The 24,021-nt window shown below is 41.6% G+C and overlaps 1 protein-coding gene across 8 annotated transcripts in view; it reads right to left on the minus strand.

Annotated features, from left to right (window-relative positions):
• Positions 1 to 24,021, minus strand: part of c32h15orf39 (chromosome 32 C15orf39 homolog) — a 65,778-nt gene that overhangs the window by 23,823 nt on the left and 17,934 nt on the right. The window contains exon 1 of one of the 8 annotated variants that reach the window (XM_052042762.1): positions 7,459 to 7,610. The exons of 5 other annotated variants lie outside the window; for them this stretch is intronic. The gene's annotated coding sequence lies outside the window, so the exon portion shown is untranslated. Of the gene's footprint in view, positions 1 to 5,947; positions 6,182 to 7,365; positions 7,611 to 24,021 lie in introns of those variants that run through there. 2 more of the 8 variants (XM_052042763.1, XM_052042764.1) reach the window with 2 other exon arrangements.

Raw genomic sequence — 24,021 nt, forward strand, 5'->3', positions numbered from 1 at the left:
TTTCTCTTTTCAGTGATGTTGTCTGACCTGCTGAGTACTTTCCACATTGTCTATTTTATTTCTGAGTACTTCAAGCATTTTCTTTGTATTTTCAAATTGCTGAAAACCAGTTTCTCCAGGTTGGGTCAGAACCAGCCAGTTCCAACAGAAGGTAATTAACATGACATTAACTCAGCTTCCCTCTCTCTCTACAGATGTTGCCAGACCTGCTGGATTTTTTTTGCCAAGCATTCTCTTATTTCAGATGCCTATCTCTGCCATGTTCTGTGCCTCAGTTCCAATAAGTCTTTCTTTCTCCTGTTCTTAAACATCTCCCCTTATTTACACCTCTTCTAGACAAAGCAGCTACAATTAGCAGCCTTTTACTATCAATTTAGCCAACAACAATACCACTGTGTCATCTGGATTTGCTTTGTCTCCACCCCATCATAGTTATTCCTTTTATTCTCTAACCCCTGCCTGATGAATAGGAAAGGTTTAGAGGGATATGGGTCAAAAGCAGGTAAATGGGACTACCTTGGATGGGCACCTTGGTCAGCATGGACGAGTTGGGCCAAAGGGCCTGGTTCCGTGCTGTATTCCTGTACGACTCTATGACCTTGCCCGTTCTTTGCAAGTTAAAGCAAGTTTGGTTTCTGAACTTGTCTGATTCTTAAAAATATCAACCTGGGATATTAACCGTTTCTCTTTCCACAAATACTGCCTGACCTCTGGAGTATTTCCAACACTTGCAATGTTCTACTCTCAGTATCAACAACATCTAGGTTTTACTCCAATCTAGAATGCACAACTAGAGAGAATAATGGCAAAAGACTCAATAACAACTTTCAAAAGGGAATTAAATAAATAACTGAAAGGGTAACATTTTATAATGCCATTGAAGGGCAGGATTGAGGAATTGGATAGTCTGTTCAAAGTTCTACCATAAACCATGGGCTGAATGGCCTCACTTCCTGCTGCGTCATTCTATACCAGAGTGTACAAATTGCTTTTCAAGTGCAAACTGTATTTACAGTTCTAGTTCAGCAAAGAGTCATTGCAAACATACGTATGTTTTGGGTAGTCTGACGTTATAAATTCCATATGACACATACCAGGGAGGTACGATATCCAGTGCAGTGTCCTGGCTTTGGTGGGTGTGTTTGGGGGGGGTGGGGGCGTGGGTGGTGTTGTCTCTGCCTCCAATGCTTGTTGGCCTTTATCTTGACAGATAAACACTGCATATGGTATCATGGGACCATGACATCAGATGGCTGCAGCTCGGCCATAGTCAACCATCGTGGAGATCTTGTGATTTCCCTGAAGAATTTGTGCTGAATTCACGATCTGTGCATTACACCCTGTACCCACTACAGATAAAAATACTAATACTTAAATCTTAATTTAATTTTGTAGACAGAAGATGGAATACCTAAAACTTCTTTAGAAATGACTTCTTCCAAGATAATGATTGTCTATTTTATTTCAGGGTCTTTCAAGCATTTTCTTTGTATTTTCAAGATGCTGGTAACTAGCTTCTCCAGTTTAGGTCAGAACGAGCCAGTTCCAACAGAAGGTAATCAACTTGTGACATTAACTCAGCTTCTCTCTCTCTCCACAGATGTTGCCAGACCTCCTGGATTTTTTTGTCAAGCATTCTTTAATTTCAGATTCCTATCTCTGCCATGTTCTGTACCTCACAGTTCCAATATGTCTTTCTTTCTCCTGTTCTTAAACATCTCCCCCTTTTCTAGAGAGAGCAGCTGTAATTAGCAACCCTTTACCATCAATTTAGCCAACACCAATACCAGTGTCATCTAGATTTGCTTGGTCTCCACCCCATCGTAGTTATTTGTTTTGTTCTCTAACCCCTGCCTGATGGATAGGAAAGGTTTAGAGGGATACAGGTCAAAAGCAGGCAAACAGGACTACCTTAGATGGGCACCTTGGTCAGCATGGACGAGTTGGGCCAAAGGGTCTGTTTCTGTGCTGTATTCCTGTACGACTCTATGACCTTGCCTGTTCTTTACAAGTTAAAGCAAGTTTGGTTTCTGAACTCTTCTGATTCTTAAGAATATCAATCTGAAATGTTAATGTTATTCAATCATTATCTATGGAGGGGAATGGACAGTTGACATTTTGGATCAAGACCCTTCATCTGGCTTCATCAGTTCCTGACCCGAAACATCGACTGTCCATTCCCTTCCACAGACGCTGCCTGACCCGCTGAGTTCCTCCAGTAGCTTGTGTGTTGCTCCAGATTCCAGCATCTGCAGTCTCTTGTGCCTCCACTACTCAATCAGGATTGTTGTGCTTGCTAACCTACATTGGGTCTTAATCCAGCACTCCAAACTTTAAAAATTCTAACCCTCTTCATATTCCCCCAGAGCCTATTTTCATCAGGTGAAAATAGCTCCTTTCAGTCTGTTGTCATTGAAATTAAGCACAAATAGTCCTCAAGGTGTTAAACCACTGCAATTAACTTCGTATCATTTCCTTCATTCTCGCTGGATGCCGCTCTTGAATTTCATGGACCCCAGTTGCCTGGACAGATTTCCTACAAAGGCTGAAAGGACTCATATCTTCTCATATCACACTGACACTTTCTAAAATTGCTTTTCCTGAGCCACACCTTCAGTGTACCAAATTTCTGATGCATGCCCACTCTTGTGTCACCGACCACTGTAGAAACTAAAATATCCATTAGAGGGTGCCACTTGTTCACAATCCACTAGGATAGTATTAGATGAAAATATTGGTTTTAAATTTAGAATATTAATAATAGCAAAATCATCAGCAATTGCCTTCTTTACTGAGTTAAAGTGACAACATTTGCTGGTGTCCATACATCTAAAGGTAAACAGAAAACCAAAAGGTCCAATCAACAGTAGCCTTCATCACTACGATTTGCTGCTGCAGTCTTTGAAAATGTATTCAACCGCCAGACATGCACAAACCAACTTTTTATGCACTGCTGCAAAAACCACCAACCCTTGCTGAATTGCGTACACTTGAGGTTTTAAAACGGCTCACAAGGTCACTGTTACTGAACAACCTCTCTGGCTCGGAAATGGTCAGTGAACACTGGTCCCTCTGGTCACACAAAATATCCTCTCAAAATAAGTATTAAAAAATATTAATGTTTGATCCTCTTACAGAATCCACACAATAACCAATTTTGTATTTTGCCCATTTTTCCCCCATATATTTGCTTTCCATACAGACCCGAAAGACTGCATGGCCTCCCTCCTATTCCATAACAATTCTCTGACGTTACTTAAAAATGTAAACTCTGTAATACTTAAATTACTGACAGCATTTATTCTGACTGGAGGCTCAGTCTGATTGCTGCTCGGAAACAAAATACTTACATATGCACAGCATTTTATTACCGCTGCTTCCAAAACTTTTCACTGATGGAATACCTTTTAAAGGATGTTTCATACAGCGCAGAAGGGGTTATATAGCCCTTTCGGCCCAGCTCATCCATGCCAACCAAACAAGACTCATTTCCGTGTTTGGCTCATATCTATCTAAACCTTTCCCATCCACTGTCTAAATGTCTTTTAAACATTGTAACTGTACCCACTGGCAGCTTCCTCTGGCAGCTCGTTCCATATACCCACCACCCTCTGTGTGAAAAATGTACCCCTCAGGTCCCCTTTAATGCCTTTCCCCTTAAACCTGTGCCCTCTAGTTTTAGACTCCCCTACCCTGGGAAAGAGACTTTGACCATTCACCTTATCTCTGCCCCTCATGATTTCATACACCTCGTAATAAGGTCACTTCTCAGCCTTCTATGCTGCGGGGAAAACAATCTCTCCGTACAACTCAAGTCCACCAGTCCCAGTAGCATAGTTGTGAATCTTTCCTGCACCCTTTCCAGCTCAATGACATCCAAGGCGACCAGAACTGCACGCAGTATTCCAAATGTGGTCTCACTCACGTCTTGTACAGTTGTAACATGATGTCCTGACTCTTGTACTCAGTGCTCTGATCGATGAAGGCAAGCGCGCACCTTCTTCACCACCCTGTCCATCTGAGTCACCACTTTGTCACATCACGTTGCTTTCGTAGGAGTTTCTTGTATGCAAAACTGCTGCCACACTTCCCACACTGCCACGTTGATTGGCCATGCAGAACTTCCATGTCTATTATGCGATCACCCACAGATAAGCATTATAAACAAACACCCATTTCTCCATCAGTCCTCTCCCTCCACACACCTCCCGCCCAACCCCCAACCAAAGTCCAGATGAAGGGCCTCGACCCGAAACATCAACTGTCCATTTCCCTCCACAGATGCTGCCTGACCCGCTGAGTTCCTCCAGCCATTTGTTCTTCACTCCAGATTCCGGCATCTGTCATCTCGTGTCCCCAAGCAAACAATCGGCCTTGCTATTATGATTACTTCAGCAGGCTTAAGGCTGGATTTCATCACAAAATATTTTTGCAATGAAAATGCATCTCAAAGTAGCTGTAATTGAATACAGGAATAGAATTGTCAGAAGTATATAAACTGACTGAAACTGTTTCAGGAGTGGATAGCAAGCTCGGTTCAGTTGGCTATTTAGTAAGATTGTCACTTCAACTAACAATCCATGATCTAGGCACATGATCTAAAGCAATGCTCAAATGCAGCATTATGTGTGTTAATGTTCAAGCTCCATCTGCCACTGCAGGTAGATGCAATAGATAGAACACACAACAGCACAGCACAGAAAAAGGCCCTTCGGCCCAAGATGGCTGTGCCAAACACGATGCCGAATTAAACCTCTTCTGCCTGTACATGATCCATATCCCTCCATGCCCTGCATATTCATGTGTCTAACAGCCTCTTAAATGCAACTGTCATACTTGCTTCCTCCATTATCCCTGTCAGCCTGTTCCAGGCACCCACCACTTTCCGTGTAAAAAAAACTTGCCCCCGCACATCTTTAAACTTCTCCTCCCCCCCCCCCCACCTTAAATGCACGTCCTCTAGTATTTGACATCTCCACCCTGGGAAAAAGATTGTCTAGTCTATCTATGCCTCTCAATGTTATAATCAGAACTCCCCCTCAGCTTCTGACACTCCAGAGGGAAAATGACCCAAGTCTGTCCAACCCCTCATTATAGCCCATACCCTCTAATCTAGGCAGCATCCTGGTGAACCTCTTCTGCACCTTCTCCATCGACTCTACAGCAGTCCTGTAACGCATGACATCATCCAATAGGTAGTTCCCCTGCATTTTGCCCATCACATTTTCCTTTCCATGGATACATTCTCAAATGCCCTTGCCTCCTTTCGAGTAAAAAGCATCTGTTTTTACTTAAAAAAACATATCCTTAACATTTTCCAGTTATGATGAACAGCCACTGACCTGAGATCAACTCCCACCCACAGATGCTTCCTGACCTGCTCAATGTTTCAACGTTTGTTTTGAAACATCATTTGCAGGGTAGCACTGTATCCACACTGTTCTTGCATAACACCAGCCTGACAATAGCTGCATTTGGAAAAAAATATTTTCTCAGATGTAACTGCTGAAGGCCATCCTCAGAACACAATAGAGCACTGTATGCACGAAAATTCTTTATCTGGAAAACATGATCCACCAAATGCCTCAAGGAACCAATGGAAGAGACGGTGCAAGTCGATCTTAGAGCCAAATTCTTGTCTCTTTAAAAGTGAAATTTTAAAATGGCAACAGCTCTGACCCGTAACAAGTCCTAAATCAACAGTAATGGTACTTGCACAATAGCAGTGCAAGTTAACTTCCTTTTCTGTGGTTAAAATGCCTTCTCTCGAAAACCTAACACTGGCCGTGTCGGCACGTAGACCTGCAACCTCCCACCCTAATCTTCAAGGATATCCGAGCCGACACAAATCTAAAACTGCAATTATTTGATAAACATTGGGTTTCTCTCTGGATTATAGGTCTGCAAATGAAAAGAGAGGCCAAAGTGACCACGTGAAAACTCAAACCTGGCGCCGATGCGTAGAAACGGAATGAAACAAACAAGTTGAGGTTCTTTTTTTTGTGCTGGGAAGAGAACTTATTCTTCCAATGGGTGAAGAAACTTCACTTAATTATGCATCTTCGGTGGAGGGAAAAAAACCTTCCCAATAATGATTTTATCCGACTTTATGCACGCGTATTAGCCGAGGATCAACTAGAAGGCATTCCGGATACTCTGCGGATATCTGACGGTGGACATCTCCCTCTTGCATTGACGTGTCTCCGAGGGGTGTGTTCATGTTTAAGGCGAGGCGCGAAGAGCAAGAGCCGGCTTGGTAGAAAGGTGATTTACACTGCAAATCCCAGGGAGGGTGCATACTCAGTAACTGCTTCTCTTACCACAGCTGCCGTTTCTCCTAACGAGTATTTCCAGCATTTTAGATTTCTGGCATTTTCAGTTTTTTTTAAATTTTTGATTTACACTCAGTAACTGCCCCGTCTAATATCGTGCGGTAACATTATAAAGCAATGCCAAATACCATCTCGAAATGCGAAACAAATTAGTTGGACTGCTTCAGTGTAAAACTTTGTGGAGACCCAGACATGAGGAAAAAGGTGGGAGTGAGGGAGAGAGATCGGACAAGAGAGAAACCATACAATATCTATAAAGGGCGCTAGAAAGAGAGAATTGAGGCAAAAGCAGAGAATGTTAGTGGGGGGAAGAAAACACAGGCCAGGCAGCATTTGTGGAGCAAGAAACGGGTCACGTTTCAGATCGAAGACCCCGGAGAGTGGAAAGAAACCCGATGCCGGGTCTTCCAACTGTCCATTTCCCTCCCACAGACGCTGCTCGGCCCGCTGAGTTCCTCCAGCAGATTGTTTGTTGCTTCAGATTCCAGCGTCTGCAGTTTGTTGTCTGTCCAGAGAGAACCCCTTTACCCACATTGGAAAAGGGTACAATACCGAAGGGACGGGAGAAGATTCGAGGTGGGGTGGGGGGGAAGAGAAGACTTTTAAAGGGGAACGATAGGGGGTGGTGGAGGTGGGGTGAACTGTAACCGAGAAGAGGTCAGAGAGGAGCCAGTGTTATGATATTGTGCAAAGGCTTGCAATCCTACAACAGGAAATGGAACGCAATGTGGATCCCGGACCAGCTCCACCAGCAGCTCCTGTATCAACACCAGCATCTTCCGCATCACCACCGCCAGCCCCCTCCCCGCACAGCCAGCACCCCACCACCCGCACCAGCAGCCCCCTACACCAGCAGTAGCAGCAGTAACCCCCACCCACACCACCATCAGCAGCAGCCCTTTCCTCACATCAACACCATCAAAACCCCACACCTACAGTGACAGGAGGCTGCATAGCGGGTGATGCGAGGGCGCAGACGGTGCACCGGAGCCGGAGAGCAGCACCCCCGCCCCGTGGAAGGAAGCAGACTCACACGCAAAAGTTCCGGGAGAGTTGGAGCAAAGTTGCAGCCGGGGAGGCAGCAGCGCCCGGCTGCCCACCGGGGGGCGGGGTGGGGAAGACTCACCACAGCGCGCCGCTCCCCACCTCCGTCCAACCCGGACGGCTCCCGGGGCACATCCCGGACGGTCAGCAAACCGCGGCGGCGCTCCGGGTCTTTTTGTGAATGGCAGCGTTACAGCGCTGGGGGGGGGGGGCGGGTAACCCCCGCCTCCTCCGGGGAGGAGGTCACGTGCTCTGCGACGTGGCGGGGCAGGGAGAGGAAAAAAAACCGGCGCCAGGAGGGAGGGGGCGGGGCCACGTGAAGGGCAGGGCATGGAGAGGGGCGTGGCTCTGTGGAAGGGGCGGGGCCGTCTGGGAGGGCTCGCTATATAAAGGGCCCAGAGGACTGCAGGGAGGTAGAGGTGTCTGAGCTATGAGCTATGAGCTATGAGCTATGAGCTATGAGCTATGAGCTATGAGCTATGAGCTATGAGCTATGAGCTATGAGCTATGAGCTATGAGCTATGAGCTATGAGCTATGAGCTATGAGCTATGAGCTATGAGCTATGAGCTATGAGCTATGAGCTATTCCACACCCCCCCTGAGGGGTAATGCTCTTTGGGGGGGGGCAGCTGGGTGGAGGTGGGATGTGTCCCTAACTCTTTCCCCCCACCCCACCCTGGCTAGAAGGTGTCTGCCTGAGGAAATCCCAAGAAAATGGGTGCTGAAGCAGGTCACTTGGCCTCTCCAGCTTGCCCCATCATTGATTATCATGGCTGATCTGCCTCAACTCTTCTGTGCCTCTTGCCTGATTATTCAGAAGCGTATCTATCTCTTTGTGCTTCCAGTGATCTAGCCTTCACAAATCACCCCCCCCCCCCCCAACCCCTAGGGTAGGGAATTCCAGAGATCTGCCTCACTCTTGTAAAGAAACTCATTGTGCATTCTGGTTTTAAATGACTGCCCCATGTCTCCATGTGTGAGACTCTCCAAACTAGTGGAAACATTTCAATATCTACCCTGATGATGTTGTAAGTTTTTTTTAAAAAAAGCACTCTTAACTTTCAAATGGTACATCTGTTTCTTCTGGACTGCTTCCAATGCTACTAGATCCTTAAGCAAAGGGAACTAAAATTGTATACAGTACTCCTGAAATGTTGACTGTTTATTTCCCTCCATAGATGCTATCCTGACCTGCTGAGTTCCTACAGTGTTTTGTATTCATTGCTCTAGATATCAGCATCTGTGGATTCTCATGTCACAGTACTCCAGATGAGGCCTCACCAATGCACTGTAGAACTGTAAAATTCTGTATTTTTTTCACCCTCCCCCAGCAATAAAAGCCAGTGTGAAAATTGCCTCAACTACTTGTTGCACTCTCTTGCTAACTTTATGCCTCATGCATAAGAGCATCTAGATCCTCCTGTACTGCACTTATTGGCAGTCTATTTAGAAAATAAGGTGCCTTTTGATTCTTCCCAATGAAGTACATAACCTCACACTTTCCCATAATAAATGACATTTCCGAATGTTCCCCTGTTCACTCAATCTGATTATGCCCTTGGCAAATTTGGGTTCCTTATGCTGTGTAGGCCCTTCTCCAAGCCATTAATGTAGATAACAACCAGTTGACAGCCAAGAATTGATCCACAAGTTACAAAGGGTCTTGGATCTGAAATGTTGACTTAGTTTCTCTTTCCACAGATACTGACTGACCTGCTGAGTGTTTCCAGCATTTTGTTTTTATCTCTGCTCCGAGGAGGATTCTGTAATGCCATCCTCTAAGAAACAATTCCTGATGCACTCCATAAATTCCTCTTCCACAGCACACTTGCCTGTCTATTTCACCTGATTTTTGCCTGATTCATTACCTGATTTAAATCACCCATGATAATTGTAGTTCCCTTCTGACCTGTCTTTGGTATTTCCCCATTTAAGCTTTGTCCTATCATGAGGTAACATTCCCACCCATGTCTTCTCCTTCCCTGCTTTATTTCCACTGAAACTGGTTGCACGTCAACTCCTGGTTGCAAGCCAGTTCAACTTCTCTCACCATTCTTGCAGCATTCTATACTCTGTAATCGTATCTCCTGGTGTGTCACAGGCCTGGTTGTAATTTATAGAGAGTTTACCAGTCCTAATTAGCAAGGGGCAGCAGCCCTTTATTTTGAGAAATTAAGCACCTTTAAGTTTCTACATATCAAATTCACGTTCAAGATTACAAGCAAAGAACTTGCAAGTGGGATTAGGCTGGATGTCTGTTTTCTGGCCTACGCAGACGCAATGAGCTAAGTGGACTCATCCTACACAGGTGGACACACAAGAGACTGCAAGTGCCGGAAATTTGGAGCAACACAAAAAGCTGGAGTAACTCAGTGGGTTAGGCAACATCTCTGGAGGGAAAAGGATAGTTGACGTTTCAGGTCAAAATGAGTCTTGATGAAAGGTCTCGACCCGTAATGTCCACTTCCCTCCATAGATGCTGCCTCACCTACTGAGTTCCTCCAGCTTTTTGTGCGTTCATCCTATACAGGTGTTATGGCTGTTTGGGTGACAGATACACACCCTTACAGAATTCACAAATCACTACACAAACATTTGAGATACCAGATAAAATTTGCTCTTACAGAACCTGTGTGAAAGAATAAATAATTTTATTTCCACTTGCAATTCTTGATGCGTGCGCAGACAACACCGTGTTGTATTACTGAAAATCACGATACAGACAGACCATTTTCCAGGAATGCAACCCCCCTCCCCTCTAACGGGGGGGGGGGGGGGGGGGGGAAACACCTGTACCATAAATTTCTGATTCTGTATGACCTTTTATTTCTGTGCCTGATATGCTCACTTCACAACTTAATGTCAGCGCCCATATTAAAGTTGACAATGGTCTCATGCTTCGTAGCCGTGAATTCTGTGTTCAGTACTTTAAGGAACAGTCACTGAAGACCACAAATAACTGCTTTTACAAGTTGCATCAGGTTGTCCAATATCTCCTTGCTTTTTGAAGTATAATTACTGTAGTTATTTAAGAAAATCCAAAAATATCACAATGTAATAAAACTGAAGTAATAAAAAAACAAAATATAATTGTCAAATGTTTGCTTTGAGGAGACTTCTAAACAAGATTCAATGAACTAACCACAGTGGCATGTAATAACCACTTCTGTAATCTTGCAAAATTTGCAGGTTTCTCTTTCACAAAGCAAGTTTGCAGTGGACCTTGTCCCCTGCTATGTATTTTATAATACTATGCTCTCAAAGTGTGCTTATGTCCTTGCAGATAGCATGTGACCTTTCAGATTAACAATTATCTTCCTGTAATCATGTGCTATAGTATCTGTCCATTAGTAGTACAAACTCTGGTTAAAATGTTTATATTGTTAAGGTAACTGCTGTATTTGTTGACAGCCACACAATAAAAATGAAACAGATCTGCCAGTTACTGAAGATATTAAGTACCACAGATCTGGCAATGGCAGGAGTTATTATTTGGCTTCTTTAGAAATACTGACTATTTAATGTTAAACATATTCCTCTAAATCAGCAGTTTCCAACTTGAGTTGCTGTCAGGCAGAGAGGGTTAATTGTAGGGATCCAGATTTCAGGAGTTCATGAGGCTTTAATAATATCGAGGTAATTTAGTTAGCTCACAAAATGAGTAGAAATATCTCTGGCATGCGAGCTGTCCGAGGAGAAGGAAATCTCCGGGACAGCCCTAATCCTTACAGGAGCAGCCACAGCATCAGGCATTTTCAGAGAGAGGGAAGGGAAGAGATGCATGCATATTACAAAGAGTGAATAAATGGATGGGACTTTCAAACAGATGGGAAGCACTGCTCCAAATCAACAGCTTTATTGTGCCAATCAAGCAGCTTGATGATTGGAAAAAGTATCGTAAAAACCTAACAAAGCAGCAGGAGCGGACCATGTGCCCCGGCCCAAGCTGAGCCACCATGCAATAAGATCATGTCCAATCTGATCTTTCTTCATTTTCCTTCCCTTTGCCCTTTCTTGTGAACGTTTTTCTTGCGAATGTCGTGTCTCTAATGCAACATGCCTGTGATGCTGCTGCAGGAAAGTTTTTTTCACTGCACCTGTGCACACATGTACTTGTGCATATGACAGTAAACTCCAGTTAATGTATACGATCCTGCAGAATAAGCTGCAGTCTATTCAGTGAAATCTCTTGAAAATGGCTCATCAAATTATGCTGCATAAAACTATCATTCCATTTATAAAACTTTGCACTAAAATGGAAGGACTTCATTTTTTTGTTTTAATTGTGCTTTCTTATAAAAAATTGTGTATAATTTATGTTTTTCTTGTGAATGCTGCTTATCTGATGCTATGTGCCTGTGATGCTGCAGCAAGTGAGTCTTTCATTGCACCTGTGCACACATGTACTTGTGCAGATGACAGTAAACTCGACTTTGACTTTAAATAAGAATGCTATTGATTAATTAATTAAAAAACAAACTGAAACTAGGGACTACTTAAATATCAAATGAAGGTCTCAAGGTTGGCGTGCACACACTGATGAATCTAGCATTCTGGATCTGCACTAGAATGTGCTGGAGGCTCGTGAGATACTTGTTTATCCTACTAGGGAGTCACTGAGATAACAAAACGGCTCTTTCTTATGGTAAAAGGCACCCCATGAAGCCAAGATACTTCTTCTGGGTTGTTCTCGTCTTGACCTTTGAACTGGCTATCTCCTGCCCGTCATGCCTCACTAAGGGCAGCAGTATCAATGTCCCAACACATGAGTCCCTGGGCTACGATAGCAGAGCGCTGGCTGTTGCTATTGTCGTTATCCGAGGCTCCTTAACTTCATATTGAGGAGTGGAAAATGTTGTCGGATCCAGTTATTTTCAAATCCGCAGGTTCTTTCAGGAGTCCAGGAATGAGATGAAAGCAACTTGGTGTTTCACAAAGTTTTTTTGGAAAAGTTTAAAACAAAGAAAGTCACAGAGCACATGGTACTAGCTTTACTACTAGGAGATGAGCCGAGACAAAAGGAACTAAAATGAGCTATGGCCAGGGGGAAGAGAGCAAGAGAGAGATTAACAAAAAAACTACACCTTTTATACCTGAGATAAGAGGTACTCCTTAGCTAACAATAGTCCAATCAGGAAACCTATTAGATACCTGTGGCCAAAACCAACCAATGAAACAACACATATTCACCTGATGGACGAACCAATAACCCAGTAAGCGGCCATTCCCTGTGCAGCCACTTGAGGTGTATTAAACACTATACATGTTTTAAAAAAACTATATAAACAGTCGAATCCAGCAATGTCTTGAACCCCTCCTTCCTATTCTTAAATGTATTAATGTTCCAACAGGTTAACAGTATGTAATCATAGAATGATAAAAGAAAAGACCATTCGGCCTTTGGAAGGTCTTTGAATGAATGATTCTATTAGTCCCACTTCCCTGCCTTTCCCCAATATCATGCAAGTTTTTCTCTTCAATTATTATTCTTATTCCCCCTTTGAAAACCATTGTATCTGTTTCCAACCCCTTTCATGCCGTCCATTCCAGACTTCATTTGTTCCTGTTTAGAGTTAGTAAGTGCTTTAGATAAGTTACTCTGCTGCTCAGGCATCAAGGTCTGTGGAAGTCAGTCCGTGCTGTAATAAAGAGAGCAGCAGAAGAACCAAGGAGCATACAATAAGCACTTTATTATTTAACACTAGCGGGAGTGAGGGATACAGAGAAAGTGTAACATGAGCTCTGCACTGATCCCCACTCAAAGATTTACATGTTTGTGTCCCTCCTTTTATACTTAATCTAAAGATGCCTACGTGCAGAGTTGCACATACTTGGGCAGTTGCTTACAGCAAACTTTTAGCAAAACAAGATATGCCTTAAGCACTCCCAAGCACCTGCAATCTTGCAGTCATAACTATAGTCACTCCATGGTTGAAGCAATAACAGTTGTACATTATTAACCCTTACGTATCCAGTTACTTTTACAGGTCCAGGAGTTAAATGATGTGAGCAGGGCTGCATTATGAGTGAATTGACCCCCAAGGCCAAGGAGTGAAAAGTTCATCTCCTTATCAAAACAAAGTCAAAGTCGAGTTTATTGTCATGTGCACAAGTATGTGTGTGCACAGGAAATGAAAATCTTATTTGCAGCAGCATCATAGGCACATAGCATCAGATAAGCAGAATTCACAAGAAAAACATAAACATAAATTATACACAATTTTTACAAGAAAAAATGCAATTAGAACAACAAAAACAAAGTCTATTGTAGTGCAAAGTGGTCATAATGTTGCTATACTGAGGTAGTGATTAGGGTTGTGCCGGTTGGTTCAAGAACCAAATGGTTGAAGGGAAGTAACTGTTCTTGAACCTGGTGCTGTGGGACTTCAGGCTTCTGTACCCCCTGCCCGATGGTAGTTGCGAGAAGATGGCATAGCCTGGATGGTGGGGATCTTTGATGGATGTTGCTTTCTTGAAGCAGCACCTCGTGTAGATACTACTGATGGTGGAGAGGGATATGCCTACCTTTTATACTGGGGATGTGTGGTTAAAAATCAAACCCAAGCTTTCAAAGCTCACTTCAACTGCTGGATAGAATGATCTGAAATCTAGCTAGAGTTAACAGCTCATGGAATAGAGATTTTGTTTATATCTAGGGCTGTACACCTGTTACTAACTTGCAACTAACAAACAATGGTTTTATCATTGGCATTAGGAGAAGCAGAATGCATTGGTTAGTGATTCATTCTTTTTAAAACCTTGAACTGATATTTATCCATAAATGCAGAAGCTAGCACTTCAAACCTATGACACAAAAGATTCTGCAGATGCTGGAATCTGGAGCAATGCGCACAAAATGCTGGAGGAACTCAGCAGGTCAGGCAGCATCCATGGAGGGAAATAAACAGTCGACGTTTTGGGTCGAGACCCTTCATCAGGACTGGAACGGAAGAGGGCAGAAGCCAGAATGAGAAGGTCAGGGGAGGGGGAGGAACACAGTCTGGTTGGTGTTAGGTGAGTCCAGGTAAGAGGGGGAAGGTAGATGGGTAGAGGAAGGGGGATGAGATGTAAGAAGCTGAGAGGTGATAGGTAGATCTCACTGAAATGGTTCAAAGAACTGTGTTGTCAATGGTTGTCATTTTAGACTTGGGTATTTTTTAAATGTAAATTATCTTGTTTGCCAAGAACAACACAGCCAAAATGTAGGGAAACCTCAAAACATTTTTTTCGATCAACAATCCTGGAAATCCCATGCGAATATTAGTATACTTCTGGGGATACTATGTTTTCTTTATTTAAGCGACATCAGCTACATAACAAAATTGTGACTGGGTCAAAAAACGTTATTGATTTGAGTGAAGCAATGGTATATTGGTCCATAACTAAAGAATGTAATTACATAAAAACCAAAATCAACTTTCCTCACCAACTACTGGGAATCCAGTATTGATGTTTGAACGGAATTGAAAAAAACATCTCATTTAGGTTTATCATGAGGTTACCATAAAAATGAGTGTACATGGAACTGGGGATAACTGATAGTTTCCAATTCATTCATGCAAACCACCACCAATGTTGACAGTTTAGGGATATTTAATTAACCTGACCATTAAAATCAATATTCCTTCTTCTCAAAGGATAAATCTTAATAATTGAACGCCAGCATCTTATTAAGTACTATCCACATGCATAATTTAAAGATACCACTATGGAAAACCCATTTTTTTTAAAACAATAGGCTTTCTTTTACATTTAGCAGATTAAAACTCATAAAAGTCATTTGCAACATCTCACAGTATATTGACAATTACCTTTCATTCAATTCCTTAGATCTCAAGTGTGTAAAGGAACCTGTCAAACCCTCCCTGACAGTATTTCTCCAAACAATGGGTAGACAAAAGACTATTAGGAACCTGTCAAACCCTCCCTGACAGTATTTCTCCAAACAATGGGTAGACAAAAGACTATTAGGCAAACACAAATAACATGGGATGTAACAAGAAATTTAGAGGATTTCTGCTACTTTAACTGATTGGTACATTGGTCTCACCTGCTCTTGGCTAGGCTGAGAAATGCGAGGATTGCTTCATTATGACTCTTGTGTTCTCCCCTCAGAAGATTATATGCAGGGAGGTTGTACTTTGGCACATTGATGCAATGATGCAAAGGTAGCAAATTTAAAGGAAATTACCTGCAGCTGCCTGAGTAGAAGAGAAAAGTCACTTCACAAGGACATACCAGAGTTCTCATGGTATCCTGACCAATGTTTCTTCCTCTACCTTTCCTTAAATATTTTCAGGTTCAGGGTGCCTTTGGCAAAGCCAAGATTTATTGCCGTTGAGAAGAAGGTGTCAAGTTGTCTTCTGGGTTAGGAAGTTGTGGGCGTGCTATGTTGGTGCCGGAAGTGTGGCGACACTTGCGGGCTGCTCCCAGAACACTACGCAAAAGATGCATCTCACTGTGTGTTTCGATGTACACGTGACTAATAAAGAAATCTTATTATTCTTATCCCTGTGGTCCTTCTGGTGAAGATCCTCCCACCGTGCTGTTCGCTAGTGAGTTCCAGGATTTAGACCCACAGATGATGAAGGACTGGCGATATATTTCTAGGTCAGGATGGTGATGGTGCTTCTAATAAACTCCTGTCCTTGTCCTTCTTGATGGTAGAGGTTGAAGGTTTGGAAGGTGCAGTTGGAGGTAGTCTAGATGAGCAACTGAAATGCATTTTGTAAATCATACACACTATTGCCAGTGGTGGAAGAGATGAATGTTGAGTGTGATGGGGTGCCAATCAAGTTGACTGCTTGGTGTCAGAATGGTGTCAAGTTTCCTGCTAGTTTGTGCTGCACTCATCCAGGTGAGTGCAGAGTATTCCGTCAAACTCCTGACCTGTCCATTGTGAATGGTGGAAATTTCCTGGGGTATCAGGAGGTGAGCAACTTGCTGCAGGATACCTAGACTCTTACCTGCTCTTGTAGCCATAGTATTTATGCACTGACTCCTAGGATATTGATAATGGGGGACTTGATGAAGGTAATGCCATTGAATGTCAAAGATAGGTGGTAAGTCCTGTTGGGGATGGTCATTGCCTGGCCATTCTGTGCCACAAATCTACTAAAAGCACCCATACATACAGATTCTTTCCTGTTTGTTCTGTGCAATTGGCTGTCATGTTTGTTTATCGGCATAACAATTACTATTAACAAAAAACACAATTTAATTAGCTTTAAAGAACCTTGAAATGTTCAGAGGATGTGAATGATGCCAAATGAATGCATATCCTTTCTTTAATGCAACTGGGTATGCTTAATCTTAAATTAAATAATGCCATTTTTTATTAAATTCCATATCTATATACCAGAGATATTGATACAAGTATAGTATTTCATACCTGGCGTGGATTTTTCATTCAATATTATAAATTCCAGAAGGAATGATTATCCTTCAATTTGTGTTACTGCATTGGATCATTGCGTAATGCTAACCAAAACTGTTGATACAGACAGAAACTAAATTCACATCTAAATTGAAATTTTAAAAAAATGCATTGTGATTATATTTGCCTCCTATTAGATTGTAACAAGGGCATCACCATTTGGTTCTTGAACCAACCGGTTCAACCCCAATCACTACAGTTCAGCAGCTCTATAACCACTTTGATCACTTTGCACTAAAATGGACTTTGTTTTTTTTGTTCTAATTTTGTTCCTTCTTGTAAAAATTGTGTGTAGTTTATATTTTTCTTGTAAATGCTGCTTATACAATGCTATGTGCCTGTGATGCTGCTGCAAGTAAGTTTTTAATTGCAACTGTGCATACATGTACTCATGAATATCACAATAAACTCGACTTTGACTTACAGAAAGACAAAATATTCGAACTACTGAAACTTGAGATGTGAATAATTCCTCATCAAGATGTTTATTATCTTGGATACAAAACTGTCTATTTTGTGGCAAACTACCAAAGAATAAGGAAGAACATGATGTGAAAAATGTTGCAGGTAGACAGACATTGATACTTGACAAAGTCTGAGATTACCTTTTGAAAACAATGGACTGTTGAAAAGCAAAGGGATCTTGAGGGTGATTAGAACAAGGTAGGTAAGAATAAGGTGAAACAAATGTCTGTAAACTAGTTTAACAGTTTGTAATCACATACTGTATCAACCTGAAGAAGAGGAAAGATAGGTCATCAGACAAGGGAAGCAAACTAAAGGCAGATCTGTTAATTGTCCAGCAGAGCTGCTGTTGGTCCTTGTAAACAGCAGTATAGATTAGCAGGTAAGATTAACTAGCAGCCACTCACATAATCAGAAAAATATTAAAGATTAGTCAAAATCAGTGACTCCATCTGTTCAAACTAATAGGAAATTGGATATTTACAAGTTTGACATTTCCTAATTGAAAAGCTGACTTATCAGGTATCACATGGATTGGATATAATTTCAACAAATTGTGATGATATTGAGTGTACCCATTCCAGAGCCCTAAACTTAAGTCAAGACCTTAAATCTTCAGTTATAAGTGTCTAGTAGTACCCTCACTTTAGAGAGATTACACAGTATCAATTTATATTTCAAAGACTAATTTACTGAATACTTTAGTTTCTTTTCTGAAGGGGTTTAACTGCCAATAATCACTATTTCGAGCAGTGGGTTCCCCCTCCCAACCAAGGAGATAATTCCAGCTAACAATGCAGATTAAACACAATTATATTATTTTAAATGGAGCACATGAATTTTGAGTAAATTCTAACAGATTTTATAGTTCCACAAAGCATTTCCAAAACACAGGTACAATTCTTACAAACCAGAAGAAACATATCAACAACTTGCAGACTAGCAAGTCATCTGTCACAGAGAGATGGCTCTGGGAAGAGATCCTTTCTCAGGTCAAGTGGAGTCTATGTCTTCATCTCTGTAACTCCTAACACCCCCTACTGCCTTCTAATAATTATATCGTTTCTTTAACCAATCATCTAGTAATGGCCTCATCTGCCAGCAATGTTGTTCCTTCTAGTTAGGTAAAAAGGATGAGCAAAGTGTACCAGTTAGGAATTTAAACTATTTAATGATAACACACCTTAATCCTCGGATCGTTTTCGCCTGCTGATAAACACAGTAATCCTTGGTACCTGTCTCTTAAATGCACCAATCCTTGGTATCTGTTTCTTAAACACGCTAATCCTTGGTATCTTTTGCTGATAAGTATTTTAATCCCTGGACAGTGAATTGCTAAAAAAATCTGAGGTTAGCAATAAGCATCTGAGGAAGTAAAGGGTTAAGGAATTGTGACCGTAGATATAACTAATGAAAAAAATACCACGCAAGCCCCTGACTCAAGACCAGGTGGTAATTACTGTGTCCGGAACTTGATTGTAAACCAATTATACTAAACAATGAGTGTGATGTTTGTCTTTGTATCTTAGGCGCCTGATCGAAACTTGTGTTGCAAGTGTGCATGACAAGGACTGTATAAATTAATGTCTGCTCCTTTGTATTGTGGAGACCTCCGATAAAGACTCTGAATGAGTGTTAGAGGAGAGTTCTCCCTTAGTAGTATACTGCTAAAAAACGCGACTTAACAGAATTAATCCGTGGCACTGTGTGATTTTGCAGCAGGCAGGAGTGGGAATTTAGATTAGGATACCTGGGGCTGGATAGTGAATATCCATCACAAAATAAATTACCTTAAATTTCCTTTGGTGCATTTGTTGGTTTTGTGCAGATGGCATGGGCTACCTCTAGACAAAACATATTAGTATTTAATTTACAAATGATTTTCTTCCTATAAGTCACCAGCAGAAAAAATTCAGATGCAAAGTTGCAGGCTGTGAATAAATATCATGCCACTCAATAGTATTACAAATCAGGACAAACTTTAAAAGCTGACTGTATATCCATCAAAATTTATTCAAGTTTTTGCTAGCAATATATTTAAACCAGAATAATATACCATCAATTTTTGCACTAATTATTTATTTTTGTAATTTATAGACTTTGTCTTGCACTGTACTGCCGCCGCAGAACAACAAATTTCATGTTGTATGTCAGTAATAATAAATCTGATTCTGATATCACATTCTGAATCTGAATATGTGCTCAAGTTTTAAAAATTGAAGGTATATCTATCAGTTTTTTCTGTTTTTTGCTGATGCTCCTTTGTCTTGTTTGATATTGGAATTCATTTCCAAAATGTCATATCAATGTCTGAAAATGTTTATTCCATTACATATTTACACTCCTTCCATTTGGTAACAAGATTTATGTAGACGAGAAACAGATCAAGGAGATGTAAGAATTAGTGCTGCAAATTCTGAAATCTTGCGCACTCTAGTCTTTTACTAGTTCCAACAGTCTTTCACCAGTTTCTGGAACAATGGATAGAACATAGAACAATTACAGCACAATTCAGACCTTTTGGCCCACAAAGCTGTGCCGAACATGTCCCTACCCTAGAAATTACTAGGCTTACCCATAACCCTCTATTTTACTCAGCTCCATGTACCTATCTAACAGTCTCTTGAAAGACCCTATCGTATCAGCCTCCACCACCATCTCTGGCGAAATGTGTGCAATTTTTATTTCTGTAATCTCCTTCAATATTTATATTATTTCTTTTACCTTCTCAATTTAACCTGTTGTTAAGTGCTGGACTTTTTAAAAAAAAAAGTCAACTTAATGTCCCCTCTCTAATTTTATTATGATTGAGAATTTTGGGGCTCTACAACAACTTATATACTGCTGCCTTGTTTATAAACTGGTTTACCTTGGCAATATTTATCCCTAAGCCAATATCGCTAAAGTAATTGCTCATTATGGGAGATTACTGTGCTCAGGTCAACTGCTGTGCTTTGTATGCTCATCTTATCATTTGGCAGTGATTTCAACTCATATGTTGATGTTTGTGTTTTGCGGATGATGCCATTTGGTTTATGTGAAAGTCAGATATATGCTGTAGGATAGATCAGAATGTGTTTCTTGTTTAATTTAGCAGCTGCAGTTGTAAAGAGGGCTTGATTTATGTTTCTATTGGTGAGGGCGATCTACTCTTTGAGTGGAATGGGCAGTCCCCGTCAAGGTTTTGTGAGCACATTGGTGAGATCTTCATATGAAAAGTTGTTATTGTTCCATTGTACCTTCTTGGTGATCTTGGCATGTCTCCTATGCTGTGGTGGATTGCATGTGACTAGACTACGGGATATGGAGGTTTCTGTTCCACTAGCAAGGGCAGCATTGTTCACCTGCACTGGGGGTCGTTGACTTCTGTGCTCTGTTAATGATTCATATGACCATGCTTAGCTGCAAGTCCATCATCTTGGTGTGCAGGCTGTCTATTCATATATGAGCACAATATTTTGCAGTGGAATATGCCAAGGCCAAAGTGACCGTTTGGAAGATCTTTGCTCCTATATTGTGTGTGATACTCATGAGATTCTTCAGGTTTGTCCTTGTCTTCGACTTTGCCATGGCTTTCATCAAATATTGCTTGACTAGAGGGAATGGTCCAGTACTGGAGTTTGCTTATTCCACTGTCTCTGTGCAGGAATTGGTGTTCTAGGTAACTGTTACTCCGCTTCAAGCTTACTTCATTGCTTCTAACAGGTTTGAAGCATCTTGACATTGTTAAGGCGCCATTTCCTTTTAGCTGCAGACAATAGTAGACTCAGCCCAATACATCACAAGCACATCCCTCCCCACTATTGGTAGTATCTATATGAGGCACTGTCTCAAGAAGATAACATCTATCATCAAAGATCCCCACCATCTGGGCCATGCCATCTTCTCACAGCTACCATCAGGCAGGAGGTGCAGAAGTCTTAAGTCCCACACCACCAGGTTCAAGAACAGCTACTTCCCTTCAACCATTCAGTTCTTGAACCAACCTGCACAACCCTAATCACTACCTCAGTATAGCAACACTATGACCACTTTGCACTACAATGGAATTTTTTTTTCTAATTGTGTTCTCTCTTGTAAAAATTGCGTATAATTTGGTGTTCTTGTGAATGCTGCTTATCTGATGCTATGTGCCCGTGATGCTGCTGCAAGTAAGTTTTTCATTGCACCTGTACACACATGGACTTGTGCATGTGACAATAAACTCGACTTTGACTTTGACTTTTCATTAAGAATGGCTTTCTTTTGCAAGGGATGGGGGGGGATGAAATGGATCAAATTCCCCAAATGCCTTGTGAAGCCAAGTGAATTTTAAACTGAACTGTTAGGAAATACTGAAAACATTTCCAGTTTTGGTGAAGCTGTTTCTCCGCAGATAAGGAAGGGGGCATGGCTGGTTGGTTTGGGGGAGATTCTCACAGCACAGAACAATAGGTAGAGCAACTCTGCACAACCTTTGGACTGCATGGACAGGAGACACAGCACCTCCTGCTAATTCAGGCACCAAAAGAAATTGTACACCATTGACAAAGTCAGATCCATTATAGTTATGACCACCATTTTGTGGTAGAGTATGCTGAAAAGCAAGGGATCTGTGAAATTACAGCTCGCATAGGGAGAAAAAAGTGTATGTTGTTCTGTATGGAATCCATTACATGACTGCTTGAGGAGACAGCCAATTTTAATAGTATTGCACTTATCTGTCTAGGGTTTGGAGTTGGGCTTTGCAAAGAAACAGTGGCTGATCATCTGTACACAAGGTAGCCCGGTTTTACACAGTGGATTTCAGGGCTGCATAGAGTTTAAGATTAGATTGCCAAGTCTTATAACCTCTACCACAGGAAAACACCCAATAAATCCACTATATCTGACTATTTGGAAACCCTGGCTCACTGGGTGCTGATTCCCACTCCCTTTCACTCAACCCAACCCTTGTTCCCACACTCCTTTCTACTAATAGGAGTCCTGAACTCATGTTCCCTTGAAACTTATCTGGTTCTGTTTCTCAAACTCCCTATAAACTTAGCGGTTCACTGGAAATATTCTGCTGAACATCTTAAAAAAAAGTGAATTAAAAGTGCTCTATATGTTCTATGTTCTAAAAGTGTGTTGGAGCATGAATAGAATAAGATCCAATAATCTAGAAAATCTGCTGGAGCATTAGTAGAATAAGATCCAATAATCCAGAAAATCTGCAAGTCCAGCACCACCAAAGTCCCAAGCGCGCTGGATTAACAGAGTTTTCCTGTTTTTGTAACTTGGGTCACTGAGAATAAATTCACGGGATATAATTTAACACAATTACTGCATAGCTATCCTGATGTGATTTCACCACAAATTAATGTCAAGTTTCTATTATGCTGGGGCAGGAACAATGAGGCACTACCGGCAACTCTTACATGGAAGCAAGTCTGCACATGGAACAGCACAGAGGCGCGGTGGGTAGTGCTGCAGCCTCACAGCTCCAATGACCTGGATTTGATCCAAAGCTTCAGTGCTGTCTGTCTGACCACATAGGTTTCCCCTGATGCTCCAGTTTCCTCCCACATCCCAAAATATTGTTAACTGGCTATTCTAAATCACTTCTGGTAATAGGTAGGTGGTAGGGGAGTTGATGGGTATGTGGGAGAGAATAGGTTGCAGGGAATGGAGTGCGGACTGGGATGAACTGGACTGCTCTGACAGCCATACAAATTTGATCGGCTAAATGGCCTCCTTCAACATTGCAAGAAAAATATGAAATGTAAAATATCTTAAAGCAACTTTGCCTAGAACCATGATGGAGATATAGAACATATTGTCAACAAATCAAAAGCTAAATTCCACTCCATGCTTACCAAATAGGAGTTATAACAATATTCAAATTTATTAGGTTGTTTTAAACTACCATTAGAAATACTTGCAAAGATTTTAAGATCTTATTAGTCACATGTACATCGAAACACACAGCGAAACACATCTTTTGCGGAGAGGGCTCTGGGCGCAGCCCGCAAGTGTCGCCAGATACACCACTGCAGGATGTACATAAATGTCTGAAGACCAGATATATTGTTTCTTCAATTTTTAGCCTTTTAATTTTCCCTAATGTATTACATGTTAATGCCTGTTCCCCAGAAAACCATTGTTAATTCATCAGTAATTAGAAAACAATTTTTAGAAATGTTTTCCTGAATGAAATCTTGATTAAAGCTGTTCCTTAGATTCATGGTTTTTAAACCAGTAAAGTACCTCCCTGTGTCTGTGTGGGTTTCCTCCGGGTGCTCCGGTTTCCACCCACATTCCAAAGACGTACAGGTTAGGAAGTTATGGGCATGCTACGTTGATGCCAGAAGCGTGGCAACACTTGTGGGCTGCCCCCAGAACACTCTACGCAAAAGATGCATTTCACTGTGTGTTTCGATGTACATGTGACTAATAAAGATATCTTACCTTATCTTATCTAAGAATTAAAGTTTAACACAGGCAGAGAGAGGCGCAACATTTCACAAAATAATCTAGCACACTACTGAAGTAGGACAGCAGAGGTCTGCATGATTTGGAGGCAAATCAAAGCCTAGCTATGATTTTAAGGATCTTTAAAGTTCACTCCAGAGATCTGAGCAGAAGCTAATACCCAGCACTGTTGGAGATGCCATCAATTGGACTATCCAAGGCCCCTTAAGTACACACTCAGGTGGATGAGTAACATCCTGATACGCCTATTTCAAAGAATATCCTGGCCAGTCCTTATCCCGGAATCAGCAA

Source organism: Pristis pectinata, chromosome 32, assembly GCF_009764475.1.
Source record: "Pristis pectinata isolate sPriPec2 chromosome 32, sPriPec2.1.pri, whole genome shotgun sequence".
NCBI classification, from domain to species: Eukaryota; Metazoa; Chordata; class Chondrichthyes; order Rhinopristiformes; family Pristidae; genus Pristis; species Pristis pectinata.